Genomic DNA, 21,919 nt, shown 5'->3' with positions numbered 1-21,919 from the left:
TGGCATTACTAAAACCATGGAAAAGATCAAGAGACATTTCTGGTGGCCATCATGGAAGAAGGATATTAGAGACTTTGTAATCTCCTGCGGTGTGTGTGCCCAGAATAAAAGTCAGAAGGAGAAACCAGCCGGCCTTTTACACCCTCTGGATATTCCTCCCTGTCCATGGCATACCCTGTCCATGGATTTCATCACGGACTTACCTCCATGCTCAGGGTATAATACCATTTTAGTAGTCGTGGATCTATTCTCCAAGATGGCTCATTTCATTCCCCTGAAGGGCCTACCTTCGGCTTCGGTATTGGCCTGAGAATTCTTAGAAAACATCATTCGGTTACACGGTTTTCCCTCGGTTTTAATCTCCGATAGGGGAAGTCAATTCATCTCCCACTTTTGGCGAAGTTGCTGTCGTCTAGCCCAAATTGATGTAAGACTTTCAACCAGTCACCATCCCCAAACTGACGGACAAACCGAGAGGACAAATCAGACTCTAGAGCAATATCTGCGTTGCATGCTCCAACAAACTGAAAACCCTTGGAAGGATTTCCTGTGGATCGCTGAATACGCTTACAACAATTCGACTCATTCTGGAACCGGGAAGACTCCCTTCTTCCTATTATACGGACATCATCCTAGAACCTCTAATTTTGATCCTCCCCAAGAATTCGAAACACCAGCTGTGGATCATTTACACTCTGAGATTACCCGTGCTTTTAAGGAAGCCACTGCCCATCTGCAAAGAGCTAAAGCTCAAGTCAAAAAGGGAGCAGATCGACATCGTAAAGAGGCCCCTCACTACGCAGTAGGAGACCAGGTCTGGTTATCCACTAAGCACCTGCCTCTAAAAGGATCCCGCACCTTCAACCCGAGATACCTTGGACCCTACACCATCTCTACCATAATTAATCCGGTGGCGGTCAAATTGGAATTACCTACTCCTATGAAAATACATCCAGTATTCCATGTCTCCTTATTAAAACCAGTACAACCAGAAACTCGATTGACTGAACTCCCAGAACCTGTTTTGGTAGACGGAGAACTCGAATTCGAAGTAAAGAACATCCTAGACTCCAAAATCTCCAAATCTAAATTATACTATCTGGTTGATTGGAAAGGATACGGTCCCCAGGAAAGGTCTTGGGAACCCTCAGAATATGTCCACGCACCTCGTCTGGTCAAGAGATTCCATCTGAATCACCCCGACAAGCCAAAACCCCCGGAGAAGACACGCTTAGGAGGGGCCTTGAGGGGGGGTACTGTCATGATCACTGCTTCCAAGGAGCCAGGACCAGCCCAACGTCCTTGGAAGCAGGTCCCTAACCCTAATCCTAGGCACCAGCCGGTCCCCACAGGGACCTTTTGGACCTTGTCCTGGCGCCGGTGGCACCAGGCTCATCAGAATCATCGGTCCCGGCACTGGAAGCGCCGGGCTCATAATATGTGTGCAGATGTTTGGGTGGACCTACCTGCAGCAAACCATGCTGCTTACTTACCAGCCACTTAGAAGTCCTCAGTAAACAGGAACTACTTTCTTACCTGGGTGGGGCAGCTCCATTCCCTGGATTCAGCATGAGGAAAGCTTCTGGAACCGGAACTCTTTTCTTACCTAGGCGGGGCAGTGGAGGGAGACGCCTCATCACTCCAAGGCTATTTAAACCACACCCGATGGATGAAACGTGCTCCGCGTTATTCTGCATCTGCAGCAGAACGCTCACCGAGTCTGTTCCAGCCTTTCTTCCTCAATCTGCAAGAATCATACTCACCATTCCTGTATCCAGTCGACAGCAGCATCTGCAGAGACAAGAAACAGCAGGTTAGCAAGGCAGTCTTAACTCGCAGTGCTTACTCACCTGATCCATCGGCTGCGGTCATTTCGGCACGCTGTACTTTCGCCTGTGAAGACAAAGGTATTGTCATTACTTACCGGCATTCCGTGAACTCTGGAATTCTTCACGCTGCATCGCCACCTGTGGAGATCAAGGCATCGTATTTACTTACGGGTCTTCCGCGGACTCCGGCGCTGCAAACAAGCTTCTGAAAGACAAAAGAAGAGACATTAGACAGGTATTTACTTACGCCCATCGCGCTCTTCACAATAGAACGCCTGCAAATACTCCGGTGCCTCTTCAGCACGAACTACGCTGCAAGGGAAAAAACAGCCAGAGCGCTTGCATTTACTCACGCATTTCCAGGCGCTTTATTTCATATTCCTCAAGAGTCCTGCAAGCAAAAAGGGAGAAAAGCATCATATGAAGTCCTGTTCAATGTTAACGTGCCTTGCACCTAAAGACTCTAAAGACTATAAAGACTAAAAAGGTGTCTGGAAACTCACCGCTCGTGCGATTAACGACGGTAAAGGTCCTCGGAGTCCAAGAGGCCTATATTTCACCAGTGAAGGAACTGGCAACAGCGCCCTGCATCAGACGCAGATGGAGAGTCCGGCATTCACCTATCTAAGGTGAGCACGTTGACCTGGGGGCTCTACGGAGAAGCTTGGGAGAGAGAGGAAGAGAGACATTAAACGACCCAGACCATTAACCCCTATATTCTTTCATCTGCGGAAACCTCACCCTACGAGTTCGTCACACAGTGCGAAGAGGTTCGACCCCAGAAGCCCATCGAGTCCTGCACATCACCTTTCGAGTCACAGACACCTTCCTGCCACGACCTGCGCCTCCGTGGGAATCAGGTGAGCGTTACAGCTTGTTTCGGGCATCTCTACTATGGCTAGCACAGTTTGTTCAGCTTCTAACACTGCTCAACCACAGCAGGTGAACTCTGAAGAATTCTTGCTTGGAGACTGTTTTTTGGACGAGTCGTTCTTTAGAATGCGTCAAGCATATGAGTGGGTATTCATACTAATAATAAAGGGGTCTTCAGCGACGTATCAAATCCTGGCAGAAATATGCTTAATAAAACCCCAATGAAGTGGCTTGCTACAGACTTTTATTAAGCTGACCTGAACAGACCAGAGGTCTCGGCCGAAAGGTCTAATCTACAAAACTTGAAGTTGATAAGCTGGGTCCTTCATCTATTTCGGCCCTTCATTTGGCTCTACAGTCACTGCTGTAACTGTATGATAACATTAAAGGGATTACCCAACCCAAGACAACTTGTCATAATAGCCAACAAACTTGATCAGGAGCCTAAATAACATGAACACCTTGAGGGGTTCAATTCTAAATTTGGATGACTTGCTTCCTGACAACCAAGAGCTTTTAGGCTCCCGTCCGACTCTCTCATCAGAAATCCTCCTGTCAAGAGGCTGTAAATAGAGCAAATCTGTCAGATTCTCATACAGAGGATTGTGTTTGGTCATTGGGAAGATTGAGTCTCTCCTGTCCTGTTTGCTACACCAGAATCAACTCTAAATGTGGAACACAGCTTGCTCTTCAATCATATGAGAATCATCCTACAGAGAATCCTTTAGAAGGCCCGACGGTGGGGACAAATCAACAGAAAACAAGTTCATGACAAAATGTAGTAAAAAAAAAAATATATATATATATATATATATATATCATCAAAAAACCTGCCTGAATTTGGATTATCAAGTAGAACCTCTGCTAAAAAGTTTATAAGGAATCTTCACTCAGTTCAGGAAATTATAGCCCTAAATGAGGATAATAACAGATCAAATGGATAGACGTGAGATCCACGAAAAAGATTTAGGCAGGAAAATCCGTGGAGGAGGCAAATTCCAACTTGGCACTAATATCGAAGAAAAAAATCAAAGAAAACAAAAGAAAAAAAATCAGTTAAGTTAGTCCAAGGGAAAAATCGACACCTTATTCACAAAGTAATATCATTGTTGCTATGGCTGCGTCTGGTGACCCGTCACCTGAGGTATTGGAAGAACACAATCAACCGACCCCTGTGGATTTGACCAGCGGGGCCACCTCAATCAAGGAGGTGGCTTGGTTGGCCTTAGTTCAATCAAATATCCCTCTATCAGGTATCCTCCGGGCAAGTAAAACCCTAGGAGAACAGGACCAGGTTAGAGAGCCAATAGATAGCAGCAACTGAAATTTTCCTATCAACATTCAATCAAAAAAAAAGTTTGATTAGTCCCAGGGTGACGTTGCTGTTTCAGTTAATTTGAAACTCCAACTACATTCCTTTTTTGTGGCTCCATATGGTAATTACTTGCTGATGGTAGGCATAACTATGGGTAGTAACGAGAGAGTGGATGCAATTGTTGATCATGAATGTCTACTTCAATCCTTTCCAGACTAATATTGATATTCTCCATAAACAATTGTGGAGATTTTGGAGTCATGGTTGTGCGCTGGTCACCAGAATAACATCTTAATTAGGGGTGACTTTAATAGCAGATATGCAGATTAACTAACTGAGGATAAACGCTGCCCCCCCCATTTATACTGGGAAAAAGAATAGATCTTACATTAATAATGATTTACTATGGAATCCATTTCTGGAATCATAGGGATTGGATGTATTTCCTTCTTCTCAAGTGCAACCTGGAGGAGTGACCTCTTGGAGAAGGGGAGGGCCCTCCTCCTGGATTGACCATGTATTTGTCTTCTGCTCTGTTACCCAACTGTTCAAATTACAACGTAACTTATGTGATCTAGTGATCATGCAGCATTGGAATTTCAGTTAGCCACGCCTGGGATGTTGGCACATTGTCACACTGAAGAAACGCTATTAGCTTTTGTATCTACCAACATTTGTGAGATGGTGGTAAAACTGAAAGCCCAGGTTGATTGAACAGTTCACTATGATCACCAAATCTGCTCTCAGGGATCTTCTGGTTCTCAATTTCTGGTTATCTAGAACTGGTAAATCGAGCCCTAGCTGTTATTTTGAGAAAGGGAAAAATAAACGTACACTCTTGTCCCAGACATGGTTATAATCAGAAAATTGTAAGAGCCAAAAGAGAGAAGCAATCCCTGTTTAGACACTTCGCAAAGGTCTATGGCTGGCATCAGAAGAGTATTATTGGAAGAAGAAAATTCAACATTCATAAACATTAAAGTGTTTAAGAGCAGAGATGTATCACGCAGACGGTCAAAAAATGGTCGAAACTTTACGTTCCAATAACACACTTCAGTTTTGGGACTTGATTGCTTCAAACTATAAACCAGCAAATGTCCAAATGAATGTGATAACGGAAGAGACGTGTGTCTAGTATTATTCCAAAGTTTTTAAAAAGCCTCTGCCTAAAAAACAAGAGCCTACTCCTGGTAAATGGTATGGCATTAACTGGGAAGAGCTATTTTCACCTGATAACATACAAAATGCTATTATGAAAATGAATCCTTCCAGGGACTTTGAACCGGATAAGATGGTCACGGTCACTTTGAAGACCAATCCCTGTTTCTGGTATTACTTATTGCATGAGTTTATTGAAAAAATAGAGAAACATACTTTGCCTCTATCAGGGAAAGCAACTTTTATAATACCAATATATCCAAAAATTGGACCGCTCATACATGAAAAATGATTGCCTTATTGCGATCCTGGCGGCTCCTGGTAAAGTGTTTGCAGCTATCTTGTTGCAAAAATGGAATAAATGGATTTCGAATTTAAGAGTCATCTAAGTATCAGGTGGGCTTTCACTAGGGACCATTGTAAATGGGATGTCACTATTGCATTGGAATATACAAACAAAACGTATTGGATCCCTCTCGATATACATAGCTAGCATTGAACTGTCTAATGCTTTGAACAGAGGGGGTGTACCGGTATAAAATTATGGCAAAAGATGCGGTTAGGGGACTGGCAGAGGATTTGATTCACCTTGTCACACTGTTGTATTCACAGACTACTATAAGATTGTGTTTGTCTGCGGAGGGACATGTAACAAGGCCAATCAAAACTCAATGGGATTAAGACAGGGCTGTTTACATATCGGATATTGAAATGTTGTAGAATTCATGAGTTTCTCCCGTTAGGTGGGTGACATATGAGATTAAACTGGTTGGCATACGCCAATGACATCCTCTTGTTTGGTCCTACTGTGCATGGATTAAAAAAAGAAATTGGCCCTCTTTTTGCATTACGCTGAGAGAAATCTATTGTTGAATGAATTATTAGAACTAAGTCTGATGCCCTGCTTTTGCAGAGGAAGAGGATTTATAGAACAAGTTTATAGAATAAGTTCTCAATTATTCCTCTTAGGACATTTTACTTCTTGAAGATTGTGTCTACTTTGAGGTATGATCTAGAGGATTTCTGAACTCCATCGACAGTACAGTATGGAAAAGGGTCTTTGGTCTCCCTTTGGGAGTGCCAAATACAATTACTCGACATGAATTTGGCTTGTCAACGTTAGGAGGTATTGTTTTGGCAAAAGTCCTGCAGGAGAATCCTCAGACCCTTTTTCATGACATCAAGAATAACTTGTCATTGTGCCAGAATATTCCATCCTTCAACGGTTTTGCTGAATCAATGGGAAACATTCTAGCTGAAATTGGTTCCGATACAACTGAATTAAAATTATTCCAAGATAAAGTGAATTTAAAACTTTTACAAGGGGAATGGTGTAGCTCTACTGATGCTCTTCAATCATACTCTTATTATGCAGAGTATGCAAATATCCTGCAAATAACAGGGGGTTCTATCCATTTCTTTTACATAGGTTTCACGTGTCACGAGGGGAGATATTCTTACTTAAAATTCAAATTGAATCTCCTCCATACACTGGAAAGTCTGGGTGGAAGGAAAGGTACTTTGAGGGAAACCAGATTGTGTCCAGAATATAACCAAAGGTCAAGGATTGAACCATTAAAACATCTGGTGATTTATTGTCCTATGTTTGATAATGTTCGATACCTGCTGTTTAAGGAAGTTATGTATATGGATTTTGAAGGGGGTGATGATAGTTTATGGCATAGATTTCATGAGGGCAATAGCATCGCACTGATTTTAAAACTATGTACATTTTTTAAAGTGATATTTGCACGTCTTCGGAATGACCTGTACAGTGAGGACAGAATTTAATTTAGTTTATTTCCTGTATTTATTGGAAATGCTTATTTTGTGAAAGGTTTTACTGTGTATATGAACAATAGCACAATAAAAAAAACCTGCCAAAATAGGCACCCCCTCATTGTAAAAATAAATAACGGAGAAAACAGCTGTGCTGTAGGACTGAAAAATGCATTGGTAGGCAATTTACTGAAGTTCAAAGAACAAGTGGCTACCAATGTGGAACAAACGCTACAGAGTGGTATAGCTAAAGGTAACACAGATGCCATAGCCTACAACCCAGCACACTTCTCGATGAGAAGAAACTCATACAGGGACCACATTGTGAGTTCTGGTACAACTCCTGCCTAAGTAACCATATGACTTACTAGGGGGTGCACATCACAATATGGTTGCACCCATCACAGAGAGTTCAGTAGCAGTCTATCCCTCAGCAAAGAGTAGTGAGAATTGCAAAAATCCAGCAGACAGCTGGGGGGACTACCAGAAGGAGAGCCCAAGTGGACTTTATGACCAGTCACCTATTTCCTGGTGCTTGCTTTCCAACTCATGCTCCCATTCTGTAGAGCAGTCTGTTCCCACTCCTGCAGCATCAGTGGTATTCTATAGCAGGCTTAAGTAACAGGAGTAAATAATAAAGGGTCGAACTGGTTATGCGCATGGTAGCATGGGCAGCAGTGATGTTCAAACATGTTTCTGAAAGTGGAAAGTGATTTGCATCACATCCAATTAAGGGGAAGACAGTACATGTGTTTGGAAAACAGGCTCACTTATCCCAAGGGGTAACTGGCTATGGTGATGACCTAACAGCATTTAGCATTTACTCAAGAGGACATAAAACGCTAGTTATCAGATCAGATGAAGGGGCTTTGTGAAATGCCTGATTGACCTCCTCCAAGTAACATTGCACAGTGGGTAGGCATCCTGGGGACTTGAAGCACCCTAAGGTCAAGAGAAAGTTGATCATAATGTGAATTTGTGACAGACTTATGAATGGGAGGTATGGTTATTAGCACTGACTTTCATGCAGAATCCATTCACTTGAGGTTTGTAAGTTTAAAACACCCAGGTGGTTTAGACTCTAGCAGCTGGAAAGCTGTCAGAATTCAGTATTACATTTTTTTGACAAATTGGGCATTCACATATGGTATGGGAATAAGAGAGACAAAGCAATGCGGACAGCCTTGTTTTTTTTCCCCCAGCACAGGAAGGAAAGCTATCAAAATTACCTGACATTTTGACTGAGGCAGTATGAAGGAAAACGACTGGAGAAAAAGTATTAAATAGCACCTTAAACCTGCAAAATAAGGGCCAGTGAAAGATTTTGAGTGAAGCAAGAAAACATAAACTGTTTTAGATCATGTTCAAAAATCTTTGCTGCACAAAGTGGAATAATAAAATGTCTCTAACTGTCCCTGCACTGCGGCACAGCCTGGCTGAACTGAGTGGGTGTGAAAATTCCAAAAGCCCAAACCATGGATTGAACCACATCTTTTTCATGTTTGTCATTTTTCTTGTGTAAAGAAAGACTGAAGTTGAAATTAAACAGCACTGGTTGCTTTTTGGACTCTAAAACATATTACCTAGTGTTAAGATGGATTTCTGAACTCGGACCAGGAGGGGCAGAGGTTCAGAAGGCCAGCCTAGTTTCTTGGAACAGGGTAACCTCTGGACAAGCCAGACCAATCAGGGTAGCGATGGCGGCGGTCAAGACTAAGTCTCAAGACGGGTGAGGGTGACTGAAAGACCTCAATGAGCACACAAAGCAAGGACACTTACAAATTACTCCAGACATGTGTTATATTAAAAATACAGAAACATTTATTACAAGGCCTTTGTAACATCGACCATAGCAAAGAATCACAATACTAAAGTAAACCAACACATCACAATCAATACAATATATATACAAGGCCTAAGGAGTTATGAGCACGTAATATGTAGACCACCTAGATGGGGAGGAAAACAGGCAGTGCAAATAATCATTAGTCGCAGTTCGACATCAGAATTTCACCTAACTAGGAGGAAGTCCGAGCCCTACGAAGAGAGGAGCCTTATGCTCAATAGTACATGGACGTGCGTGTGCCAATAGACAAAAATAGGGTCTCTTCAAGGGTGTCTGACTGTTCAGGAAGGTGGATGAAACGATGAAGAACAGGTCCCCCACTACTCGAGCAAGACCTCCACTTGCGGGCGGAGGCAGGGTGAGAGTGCGGGACAGATCCACTATTTCGCAACAGCGGTGGAAGTAGGTTCCTGCGCTAGGAGCCACCGGTTCGGGTATGGACTACTCACCGGTCCCCGACGCAGGCAGACCCAGACTTCGCCAGTTCAGTTCACTTTGCTGGCAGGTTCAGATGCGATGATGAGGACGTCTCCACACCGTGTAGATTCCGCGGTAGCAGGATGCAGGGGCGAGGGTGTCCCAAATGTAGAGAACGTGCACAGGTTGTTACCACAGAAGGGCAACACGGCAACAGCGTTTACTCTGGTCCGGGCACACTCGTCTCACTTCAGACCTGGAAATGCCAAGTGTACGATATTCGGTGTGAGAGTGCCGTGGACACAGAGCTAGCAGTAGGCCAAGTTTCGAGGGCTTCCCCGAAACGGCAGCGGTGACAGAGCAAACGTCCTGTGTAAACTGGGTAGCCCAGTGGTTGGCCCAGGGACACTTCCGAAGAGGCTTACTTGCAGGGTTTGATGAAGGTGCCGGCGGGTATAGTTGATCCCACTATTCCAATGGGTTGAAGCGCCTTTGCAGACCTTCTAGGACGATCAGATGCAGAGGGGTCTCGCAGGATGACAGCGGTTCAGGGTGCCAAACCTTCAGCGGGTCACCAGCGGTTCCTCGACTCAGCTTCTTGTTGCAGGATACTTGGTTCCTTATCCCTCGTTCGGTGTGAACTCAGGAGATCGACATGGTAGTGGTGTTTCTAGCCTCCTCTTATCCAAAGTTCCCTTCGCGCCGAAACGGAGAGGACCCAATGGGAGATCTGCTCACAAATACTCACACCATACGTGGACCTATCACGGACCACGGTGGTCCCAGGCATTCAGGACACTCCAGACTCTCTGGCACCCAGGATGTGTATTGGGAACAGACATCCCAGCCCACATCCTGGAGGCATACACACAAGGCATGCAGAAGCCCACATAAGCTTTGGGTTTCAGGGGAAAGTGCATGACCAAATAAGGACTGACCCGAGTCGGCTCGACCTGGGGAAGGTGAATGGGCAAAATGGCCAAAAGACAGGACAAAGCACCGCGTGACATGGCCATTTTGGGGCCAGGCCACTTATTCGTGCCAAACGCGGTAAGCGCGGATAACATGGCAAAAAAAGGTTCAAAACACAAGAGAAACGATAGCTGCCACCAGTACTGTCCGTGACACATTTGCACAGTTCATAATAAGTCGAGCAAGAGTTTCTAGGGCCTTTGGAGTGACTAGAGACCCAAGAGTGCGGTAAAGTAAGTTACAGTGCACTCGTTTCATGTTGCGCAAAAGCTGCAACATGAGGAAAGGACTAAGGGAAACAAAGTCTCCCAGTACTGACTGTCTTAAGGGCATGTCAGTTTTCCCATAAGAATTGAGCAAAAGCCCAGAGGAGTGCGGCGGAAGGCTGCGCTTCTCTGGCAAAGTCTAGATCAGGGTGTAAAACAGCAGCAAAAAGTTTGGGGGTTGTCACATGGAGGGAAAATTATATACAATCATGAAATCTTTCCTAACACCTAGCAAATAAAAAGTGCTCCTAGATGCAACACAGAGAGAATATTCAGTCCTTTAGAATATCAAGGACTTCCGATAGTGGAGAATCGCATTTATGTACCTCGCAGTGGTGGGGGCTTGAATGGGGAGGTGGAAGAGGTAATGATAATACTTTCAGTAGACAGAATAACTCTGGTCCCATTCCAATTGTGATGCGCAGTGAATGAAGACTCACTATACTACTCATGTGGCTAAAAAAAACGAAATAAAAAACAAAGCAGCGCGTTTCTCCCAAGAAACACACAATAGCAGATTTGACATTGTATACTTTTCTACATTCTCAAATAATCGTTTTTATTTAAACTAGCTTCTAGCCCAAAATTAACATTGTAACACCTATGAATTTTGTTCTGAGGTTCCCGAACCGGGGATCTAAATTCATGTAGTCATCTTGCGCAGTGTTCAGCTGCACCAGTTCAGAACGATCATATCTGTACTTCTAGCCAAACCCTGGGTACAGATATGGTTTTACGAATCTATTGTATTTACAGTGTACAGGAGGCTTAGTACTCCATTTTTATGACACTGTTCTGCACTTTTTATGTGGTGTATTGAAATGTGTTTATAAGGCATATGCAGAAAAAAGGCTAAATTACTCACCGTAGTGACTCTGTACTCTCTAGTCCACAGTCACCTTGTCTCCATGCTTATAGGATGTCCGTCCTTGGGGATGGGACTGGAGCCCTTTTTGCAGAGCACAAAAGCACAATTTCCATTTAAAAAATGTTGTATAGTGCGGGAGGCAAAGCAGCGTGGGCAGCCCTTGCTGAATCCGCTTATCAGAAACACCAGACAGTGGTTGGCTCTGCCAGGTGGGATACCCAAATACGTATTTACTGGGGGACGGCGGGTGGGGCGCATGCTGGAAAGGGGAGTAACTTTTTCTTACTCCTACGTCCCGTCCCCTTGCTTCCATACTTATGGGACATTACAAACCAAAATTCCCTCTGGGTGGCCGGAAGCTAAAGTTTAAGCAAAAACGTTCTGCAGAACCCCCTGACCGAACCTAGCAGAAGTGCTTGCAAAATGCAGACTGAGAGAATCACATTGCTGCCTTACTGATTACTTCCAATGGAATGTTTCTCCGATAGGGCACCGCTGTCTCCTTAGCTCTAACTGCATGAGCATACAATCCTTTGGAAATATCCTTTTGTATTCTAAATGCTTCTGCAATACAGGATACGATCCATCATGCCATGGTCGCTTTTGATGCTTGAAGACCAGCCGGTTGGCCGACAACAGACAGAAATAGGCGGCCCGATTTTCTGTATGGCATAGAGCGCTCTAGTCAGAAATAAAGTACCTGCCGAACATCCAGCGAATGCAAAACTCTTTCTCCGGGTGTTTGCAGAGAGGGGAAAAAAAGTTGGCAGGATGATTTCTTGATTCAGATGAAAAGCCAAAAATACTTTATGTAAACATGGGATGGGTTCCAAGAACCACATTATCCCTGTTTAATACTGTGTAAGGTCCCGACAAAGAAAACACCTGAATTTCGCTAATCATTCTAGTGTGATAGCTAATAAACTGTTTAGGTCAGCCGTCGACATGGGTTCGAAGGGCACATGCAAATTGCACACAAAACTACATTTAGATCCCAGACCGGGTGGGGTATAGCCACTGGTGGCTAAAGCCAAAGAAGGCTGTCAAAAAGTCTTTTGATAATAGGGTTTAATGTAGAAATTTTAAGATGTGGACAGCTAACATAAGCTCCAACCGCTTATAAGTATGTACAACAAGAATTGATGTGGACTCCTTTTGAGGACAGTTAAGACAAAAGAACAAGTTACTCTATTACCTGGTAACTTCTTTCGATGGGATGGTCCAACGACGTATTCCATATCTATGACAGTAATCACCACAGCTGTGCTGCTTCGGAAAATCTTCGGCGTCTGCGTCAATGACGTCGATCCGCCGCCCTAGAGGACCTCCTGCGACGGCCGACGTCACTGGATGTTATAAGTAGGACGCATGACACCCGTAGCCTCAGTTGTAGTTTTTTCCCCAGAACGTGTGGCACCAGTCTTCTGCCAGTCTGACACACAAAGCCTTGCGGAAACATCAGCTGCAATCGCATTAGAAATTCTGTAGCAGTGAAGGCAGAGAGGGAGGAATATGGAATACGTCGTCGGACCATCCCTTCTAAAGAACGTTACCAGGTAAGAGAGTAACTTGTTCTTCAAGGGGATTGGGTCCTCCGATGTATTCTATATCTATGACAGACTCCCAAAGCAGTACCATTGCAAGGAGGTGGGAAAAGAATTTAGAAAACAGAAATTTAGAATGCCCAATCAAATTGCGGAGTAAAGGACCGCCTTGCCAAAGGCCAGATCCTGCCCCGGATGGAATAGAGGGAGTAGTGACGTACAAAAGTATGTACCGAAGCCCAGGTGGCTGCATAACAGATGCTACGAATAGGAACAGCCCTCTGTAGGGCAGTAGAGGCAGCCATACCCCTGGTAGAATGGGCCTGTAAGCCAACCGGTGGGTCCTTAGCCGCCAAGCGGTAACACTCAGAGATAGCCAAAATAATCCAGCTAGACAAAGTCTGTTTCGTCACAGCTTGTCCCAAATGCTTTCCAGCGTAACCAATGAAGAGTTGATCATCCACTCTGACCCGGGACATGCGGGAAATATAAAAGCTTAAAGCTCTCCTAGGATCAAGCTTATGGAGCCTCTCCTCTTCCTTACCAGGATGTGGAGGAGGATAAAACGTCGGAAGAACAACCTTCTGGCCTAAATGAAATTCCGACACCAACTTCGGAAGAAAGGAAGGACAAACTCCAAGGACAACCCTGTCCTTATGAACCACAGTGAAGGGTGGCTTTACTGAAAGTGCCTGTAAGTCACTCACTCTGCGAGCGGAAGTAACCGCAACCAAAAATACAGTTTTAAGAGTTAACAGTCTCAAAGGGCGTGAATGCAAAGGCTCAAACGGAGCACCCATCAGAAACTTGAGAACGAGGTTCAAATCCCAACCGGGCACCTGGAAAGGTGACGGAGGGAACACATTAGTGAGCCCTTTCATAAACTGAGAAATTAAAGGAATTTTAAAATAGGAACACTCTTCAGACGAGCGCTTAAATATGGACAGTGCCGCCAGCTAACCTTTAACGGTACCCACTTGCAAGCCCCTGTGGGCCAAAGAAAGCAAAAAAGACAGAACCATGGGAATGTCACATGCAAAAGGATCCACATTCTTAACCCTGCACCAGTCGCAGAACTTACGCCAACGGTACAGGGACTTTGTTGCTGGCCGTCTGACCGAGAGCAACACCTCCATCACGTCTTCAGGGAGGTCCCAATCCTTATACCTCAACCTTTCAGAAACCAAGTGTGAAGGTTGAGGGATCTGACCTCTGGATGGAGAATCTGACCCCCCTCCCGTGAGAGCAGATCGTCTCGGTAGGGAAGACGACGTGGAGGGCAGATGGACAAGTCGAGAAGGTCCGGGTACCACATCCTCCGGGCCCACACCAGAGCAATGAGGATCATCCGGGAACCGAACCTCCATAACCTCCGCAGTACTTGCGGGATGACGGGGACTAGAGGAAACGAGTACAGCAGTGGGAATGACCGCTCCACCACGTACGCGTCTCCTAAGGCTCCTTTTGGAGGAAATTCCCACGAGCAGAACCTCTCGCACTTCCGGTTGACACTGGAGGCGAAGAGAGCCACTTGAGGGGTCCCCCAAATGGCGAAGATCTCCAGGAGAATCTCCTGAGCCAACTCCCACTCGTGAGAGATCGCGCTCTGCCTGCTCAGAGTGTCCGCCATCTCGTTTTCGTCTCCGGCCAGATCAACTGCCGAGATCGAAACTTCCTGCTGGATTGCCCAGAACCAGCGCTGCATCGCCTCCCTGCACAGAGGAAGTGACCCTGCCCCCCCCCCCCTTTGTTGAGGTAGTGCATGGCCACCGTGTTGTCCGTCAGGATCAGGGCATTCTTCCCTCGCACAGTCGGCAGAAAAGCCTTCAGGGCTAGCCTGACGGCCCTCAGCTCCAACAGATTGATATGGAGTCTGGACTCTGACGGAGACCAACGACCGCTGACTGTCAACTTGTTGGCATGAGCTCCCCATCCCGTGAGGGATGCGTCCGTCACGATCGTCACCTCTGGCCAGGGTAGCCAAAATGTAGCCCCCTTCATCAGATTGTGATCGATGGCCCACCACAGAAGGTCCTGGGCAACCGAGGACGGCACCTGAACAGGGTCTGACATCCTGCCTGTCTGACACTGGAGCTTGAGTGCCCATTGTAAAGATCTCATGCGCAACCTGGCCTCTGGCACCAGAAGAATGCAGGATGCCATGAGGCCGAGCAATCTCAAGAACTTAAACGCTGGGAGACTCTGGGCAAGCTGAAACTTGTGCACCATCTGCTGAACGTGATGAGCCCTCACCTGGGGAGGAAAACACTGCCCCAGGGACGTGTCGAACACTGCTCCGATGTACTGGAGCCTCTGAGTCGGTGTCAAATGGGACTTGTTTAAGTTGAGAGAGAAGCCCAGCATGTGGAGGGAGTGGCAGGTAACAGACAGATGATTCAGGACTTGCTCGGGAGAGCGCGCCCTGATCAACCAATCGTCCAGGTAGGGGTAGACGTGAATCCCCCCTTTCCTGAGGTGCGCTGCCACCACTACCATGAGCTTGGTGAGACCCTCGGGGCGGAGGTCAATCCGAACGGCAGGACCCTAAACTGAAAGTGCGAGTCGCCAACCGCGAACCTCAGGTACGTCTTGTGCTTTGGATGTATCGGCACATGAAAATAAGCGTCCTTGAGGTTGAGAGACACCAACCAGTCCTGAAGTTGAAGGGCCTGGAGGACTTGAGAGAGAGTAACCATCTTGAACTTGACCTTCCTGAGGAGTTTGTTCAAACCACGCATGTCCAAGATGGGTCTCAATCCCCCGCTTTCTTGGAAATCAAAAAATAAGGGGAATACCATCCCTTGTTCCTCTCCGCTACAGGCACCAGTTCTATGGTGCCTTTCTGCAGCAGGGATTGAATTTCCTGCGCAAGGAGCGGATCCGGACTCTTCAAAGAGAGAGTCCCCGGTGGATTGTCTTGAGGCCTCTGCCGGAAAGGAAGACAGTAGCCGTGGGTTATGATCTTCAGAACCCACACATCTGAAGTAATGGCGCGCCACTCTGCAAGATGCTGCGCCAGCCTTCCCCCAAACTGCGAACCATGGGACATGGCCTCATGACTGAGCTGAAGCAGCTGCGGCGTTGCCTGAGGGCAAAGAGGCAACAGCCCGAGCGGCCTTGGCACCTTGAGTACCTTGTTTTCCACCTCTGGAATTCCTACGGTGTCCCCTTTGACTGGCAGCTCCTCTCGCTTTACCAAAGGATGAGTAATAACGAAAGGAACCTCACCTCCATTGCTGTCCCCTAGGACGAAAAGGCGGAGGTTGGTGAACTGCAGCACCCAACGACTTCGCTGCAGCTTTGGAGGTCTGCAACCTCTCAAGGCTCTCGTCAGCCTTGCTGCCAAAAAGATGTTCCCCGTCAAAGGGCATGTTGAGGAGCCGGGCCTGCACATCAAGAGCAAACCCTGACTTACGCAACCACGCAAAGCTGCGTATCACGGTGCTCGCCGCCATGTACCGGCTGACGCCATCTGCCATGTCCAAACCCGACTGAACGGCCTCACACATGGCATCCTTGCCATCCTGAACCATGGCAAGGAAACCATCCCGTTCGTCCCCTTCTGGAATATGTTCAGCCGCTAAGGAAACACAGTTCCACAGAGTGTGCGTGAAACGTGACAAGGCACAAACGGAGTTGGCCGCCTGAAGTGCCATACCCCCTGAAGAAAACACTTTCTTCGCCCAGCCGTCAAAAGGCTTGTCGTCCCTATCAGGAGGGATGGTAGGATACGACGCCTGCTTTGCCGGGGCCGTAGCCGCCTGCACCACCAAACTCTCCAGAGTGGGGTGCTTGGTCAAGTAGCAGGGGTCGCTACTGGCTGGGCAGTATTTTCGCGGCAAAGACTTGCCCACTGCCGGGAGACTCTCAGGAGCAGTCCAAGCCGCCGCCACCCTCCTCTGTAGAGCCATATGGAATGGCAGTACCGGGTCAGTTGGTGGACCTTGGTCGAGGATATCCGTAAGGTCATCCTGAAGAAAATCCCCTGGGGGAGCAGATCATCCCACGTACTCAATGACCCTGGACATAAGGCGCCGGTACGAGGAGTCGGCATGAGTGCCAGGCTCAGGCCTACAAAACTCCACCTCTGGAGAGGTGTCCAGCCCACTGGCATTGTGCAGGAACTGCCGCAGGTCCTCAATTTGGCTATGGCCCGAGAGAATCACATCCGGCACCGTATCCGGAACCATGCCATCATCAGAGCCCTCATCCACCTCTGGAATAAACTCAAGCTGGTGGTAAGAAGGCACAGAATGTGGAACAAAGCCATGCTTGACCTTTGCCAGAGCCTTTCTAGGTGGTTCGACCGAGCCCCGGGGAACCCCCGTCGAAACAGATTTGAAAGGCGTTGAGGGCGTCGAATGAATCAGCGTTGACGCCGAACGCGGCGCTGACAGCATCAATGGCGTTGACACAGTCCTCGAGGCCGGAGCCCCGAGCGTGTCCCTCGACAGCCTGGGCGCCGATGGCGTCGACGACTTCTTTGGAGGCGGGGCCTCGAAAGAGTCCGTCGATGACCTCGGCGCCACCAGCGTCTTCCTCGAAGACACCACAGGTGCACACAGTCTCGAGCACGTCGAGGACCGGGACCTGGAACGGGCATGACGAGAACGATTCCCCTTATCCGAGCGGGACCTCTCCCGCGAATCATACCGACCACCCGAGCCCGAAGGCGTGCAAGCGGTGGCTCTCGACCTATCACGACCGACCCCACTCGGAGTCGCGGACGGACCAGTGCCCTGCGATTTGAGAATCACCAACATTTTCTTCCCGAAGGAAGCCCATTCCTCCGGCGTCGCATGCTTGGTGGGGCAAGCGACCCGCCGGCAGGCGGAGTCCTCGGATGAGGACGGGGAAGGCGACCGATGACGGCGCTTTCGGGAGTGCCTCGAAGAGGAAGAGGAGTGGCGGGACCGACTCCGGGACCGAGACCCACTGGATTTCCGACGACGACCCGGAGAGTCGCCCCTCGAATCGTCCGTCGAAAGCCCTGCAGACCTCGACTTCCGTGGCTTGGACACCTTACCTAACGATAACTAAGGCTTTGGACGTGAGCGACTGGCAGTCGACACAGTCATCCGTGTCATGGGCCTTCCCGAGGCACCAGAGGCAGGCGTTGTGCGAGTCTGTTACCGACATCTTGGACCCACAGTCCCCGCACTTCTTAAAGCCCGGACGCGGTGTGGAAGACGAGGTAGACATCATCACGAAGAAAGACTGCACAATGCGAACAGGTTCGAAGAACCAAGAAAGAACAGAAACTCCAAAGAGTGGAGGTGCGCTAAGATCTCCGAAGCGAACACCTTCACGGAAAAAACGGAACTGAGGTTACGGGCGTCGTGCGTCCTACTTGTAACATCCAGTGACGTCAGCAGTCGGAGGAGGTCCTCGAGAGCGGCGGATCGACATCATCGACTCAGGACACAGATGCCGAAGATTATCCGAAGCAGCACAGCTGTGGTGATTACTGTCATAGATATGGAATACGTCGGAGGACCTAATCCCCTCGAAAGGATAATATGTAACCAAAGATGGATGAAGAGGTTTCTGGTATTGCTCCAGCGTCCGATAGCAGAAACAGGTCCATTTTGTGGTCTGACAGACCTAGACCAGCGAACAGTAGTAAAGGCTCAGGTACCAAGTTGCTAAACTGAGTGATATTGGGCAAGGGTGAAACACCCTGCCTTCCTGTGGACACAGACTATCCTGCGTCACTGAAAGTAGCTATGGCCCTTATCACTAGACGAGCAATAGGTCGGAGTACAAAACCGGGTTGGCCAGTGCTATCAAAATCAGAGTGTAATAATTGGAGTTCCTGAATTTGTATAAGATACTCTGAATAAGAGTAAGTGCAGGGAATCAGGTTACATGCTTCCCCCTCCCAAGGAATCTGCAGCGCATCCTCTTGGGCTTACAGATCTTGTCCCAGGAGGGTTGAAAAACAACATAAGTGCCAGGATTGATGCTGCCACAAGATCAAATAAGTCCTGGAACCACCACACTGCAGTGGTCTTTCGTGGTAGAAAATGCAAAACGGACTGCTCTATGTCCTGTATCCTTTGATGAGTGATGAACACTCTGCCCATTCTCGAGTACCCTCTGAAGTCTATGAAGGTGATATCCTGAGTTGGGACTAAAGATGTCTTCTTGGGGTGGACAGATCCAGACAGAAAAATAAATGTAGCAAGTATTTCAGAGCCACTGTCGCCCCCTGACTGGATTCCGTTCCGACAAGCCAGTTGTTTACGTAGGGGTGAATATGGATTTCCTTCGTTCTGAGGTGAGCTGCTATGGGAGCCATCAGCTTAGTAAATACTCTAAATGCAGCATTGAGACGCAAGGAGAGAACCCGCTACTTAAACAGTCTTTGTCCTAGGAAAAATCTGAGGAATCTTTTGTGTGCAAGATAGATGGGAACTTGTAGATATGCATCCTTCAGATCCACAGCAAACATTCAACCCCCCCCCCCCCCCCGGTTCACAGCATTCTGAATATGAGCGGAGTTACCATCTTGAATTTTTCCAGGGGAAATTAAAGGTTTAGGTAGGAAAGATCCAAAACTGTCGGCAGGCCTGCCTGGTTCTTTTTTAGTAAAGTAAACAGGCGAGAGTAGAAGCCACAACCTTTTTCTTGAGCGGGGAACTTCCTCGATCGTCTTGATCACCAAAAAGTTGGCAATCTCCCGAAAGTGAATAGCCAACCCTGAATGAAAAAGCGAGAGAACTGAAAAGGGCAGAGGGAATGGGTAAACGGTATTCCTTTGTTGACTACCGAGAAGGGGTCCAGGAATCCTCTGAGATGATCTGCCAGTTCCGAGGGAACTTCGAAATTCTATCTCCTACTAGGGAGGAGTGGATCCAGATGTATATGTCACTGTTTTGTCTGCACCAATGTTGAGGTTCTTTGCTGTTTTCTTCTCTTCGAGCTAGGTGACCCATCAGGCTGTCTGCCACGTCTCTCGTGGTAGCCACAAAACCCTCCGAAACTCTTAGGAGCAGGACTGCCTGGAAATTTGACAAGGCTTTTGAGGGACTTTAGTCAAAACCGTAAGAGATTTGTCTGTAATCGTGGAGGTCTTCATAATTTCCTTCAAAAGGTAAATAGAGTATCTTATCCTGAACATCCTCATTAAAATAGGTAGCCCTTGTCCAAGACTTTCGCCAAAGATCTACTACACTACTTGTGGCTCTAGCAGCTTTATCTATGTGACACGCTACAGATTATCGCAAATCCTGAGCAATCAGTTTAGCCTTGGCTAGCCCAGACTTAAAAGTTGCAACCTTATCTTGTGGCAAGTATTGATGGAAATCCTCAATCTCCAGCCGCAAACCATGACTGGATGCTGCCAGGACAGTGTCAGAGTTCACCTGGTGTAAATGGAAAGCCAATTTAGCGTAAACCTTTTTGCCATAGGCATCCAAAACCTTAGCGTCCTTAGAGAGTGAAGTAGAACCCTGAGTGCCAAATGAAGTAGATTGAGCTGACTTCAAAAACATGGTGGCAAAAGCAACTACCGATGATGATTATTGCAGCTGTGGATTTGATGAGACCTGGAGTATCATAGTATAACTCCCTGTAATGCACATCAATCCTCTTGCTAGTAGTGGTGACAGAAATAGGATTCTTCCAAAGCGACTTGGTCTCTGCCAAAACATCCTTTTGTAAAGGATCCCGGACCCGTCCGAGTTGCTGAAAAACATAAGACCTGACAGAATCCCCGGTTCTGCATCAGAGTTTTCTGGTACCAGAAGTCTTAGGAAGTTCTTACCCCCCACCATCCGGTTGTGTAAGGCTTTTGCTGACAAAGAAGCCTCTTCCACGCTTTCACACTCATCACCGCCATCATCTGTCTCTCTGTGTGTCCGGGTCCTTAACATGATCGTGAGGTAAAGGAATGGATCCGTGAGGAGCGTTCGGAGCAGGCAGAGCTGGCTGGAATGGGTACGAGGCAGCTGTATTTGGGACTGAAACACCTGATGTGCCTGAAGATGTAGAAACCGATGGCTAAGGCATAGGGGGTCCTGGCGGCGCTAGCTGAATCTGTGGTGTAGGTAAAGTCTGATAGACAACCTCACTTATCAATTAAAAAAATATCCTTTCATAGGGTCCAAGTAAATAATTCTTTGAAATGTTTCCAAGCACATGTCCTCTGATGAGGTTGAAGGGGCCATTGAACTCCAGGACAAAGATGCGCTGGACACCAAGTTGGTTGTTTTACAGGAGGAGGGGCCCCAAATCTGAGGGACATAGAAGGTATGGGGTAAGCTGTTCACCAAGTTGACATTGGAGACCATTCCACCCTCTGAAAATTCCCCTTACTAACTGTGGGAGGGAGTGGAATATGAGTTCATGCTGTGGAATGCACAGATTCAGGAGAGGAAATCTTGGACACCTCCTCAGCTACACAGGAAAACGAAATTGAGGAATCTTTGCGTCTGTCCTGTTACTTGGAAGTCACTTTAAGGGAGGATCGATGGAGTAACTGTAATGGTGTTACACTATTCGAGGACTGTGAACTTGCCTCACGTGTGGAGCAATTTTCGGAACCTGATTTGAGAGGCGAGGAGGAGACGCAGGGAGTCTTGTTCAATGCAGAGCTCTTTTTCCTTAGAGATCCTTGCGGGTCCTCTGGGAGAATCACTGTGAAATCAGTAAAGCCCTCAGCGCTGGCTCTGGAAGGTCGAGAACCCTCATGCCGCTAAAGCCAGGTAGGCATTTGATGCTGAGGCGTCACCTTGTGTCTGGAAAACCCAGTACTAGACCTCAAATGTTCCTCAGTGTTCCCACCGGTCCAGGCCTGTAAGGCCTCAGTGATCACTCCGGTACTGGGGACCTCAGTAATTTAATAAGTAGAAGCGGGCCATGAACTCGAAGCAGGCCCCGGTGATGCAGTGTCTAACCACTGCAGGACTTGCGTCCCTCCCGCTTGCGCAGGGTGCCGAAATTGCCCAATATCTCGATACCCGAGACCAGACCAACTCCTTAACATGACCTGGAGGCGACGGGTGGAAGACCTCTCTGGGCCAAGTCAATCTTTGACGAAGTTCACGAG

General features: G+C 47.4%; 1 protein-coding gene across 6 annotated transcripts in view; it reads right to left on the bottom strand.

Annotated features, from left to right (window-relative positions):
* LOC138528623 (serine/threonine-protein phosphatase 2A 65 kDa regulatory subunit A alpha isoform) overlaps positions 1-21,919 on the bottom strand; it is a 1,423,294-nt gene that overhangs the window by 358,112 nt on the left and 1,043,263 nt on the right. The window lies entirely within an intron of this gene.

This window comes from Ambystoma mexicanum, chromosome 1q (assembly GCF_040938575.1).
Source record: "Ambystoma mexicanum isolate Mex_15411 chromosome 1q, UKY_AmexF1_1, whole genome shotgun sequence".
Classification (NCBI taxonomy): Eukaryota; Metazoa; Chordata; class Amphibia; order Caudata; family Ambystomatidae; genus Ambystoma; species Ambystoma mexicanum.
The sequence above is the reverse complement of the archived record's forward strand: the minus strand, read 5'-3'. Positions and strand labels throughout refer to the sequence as shown.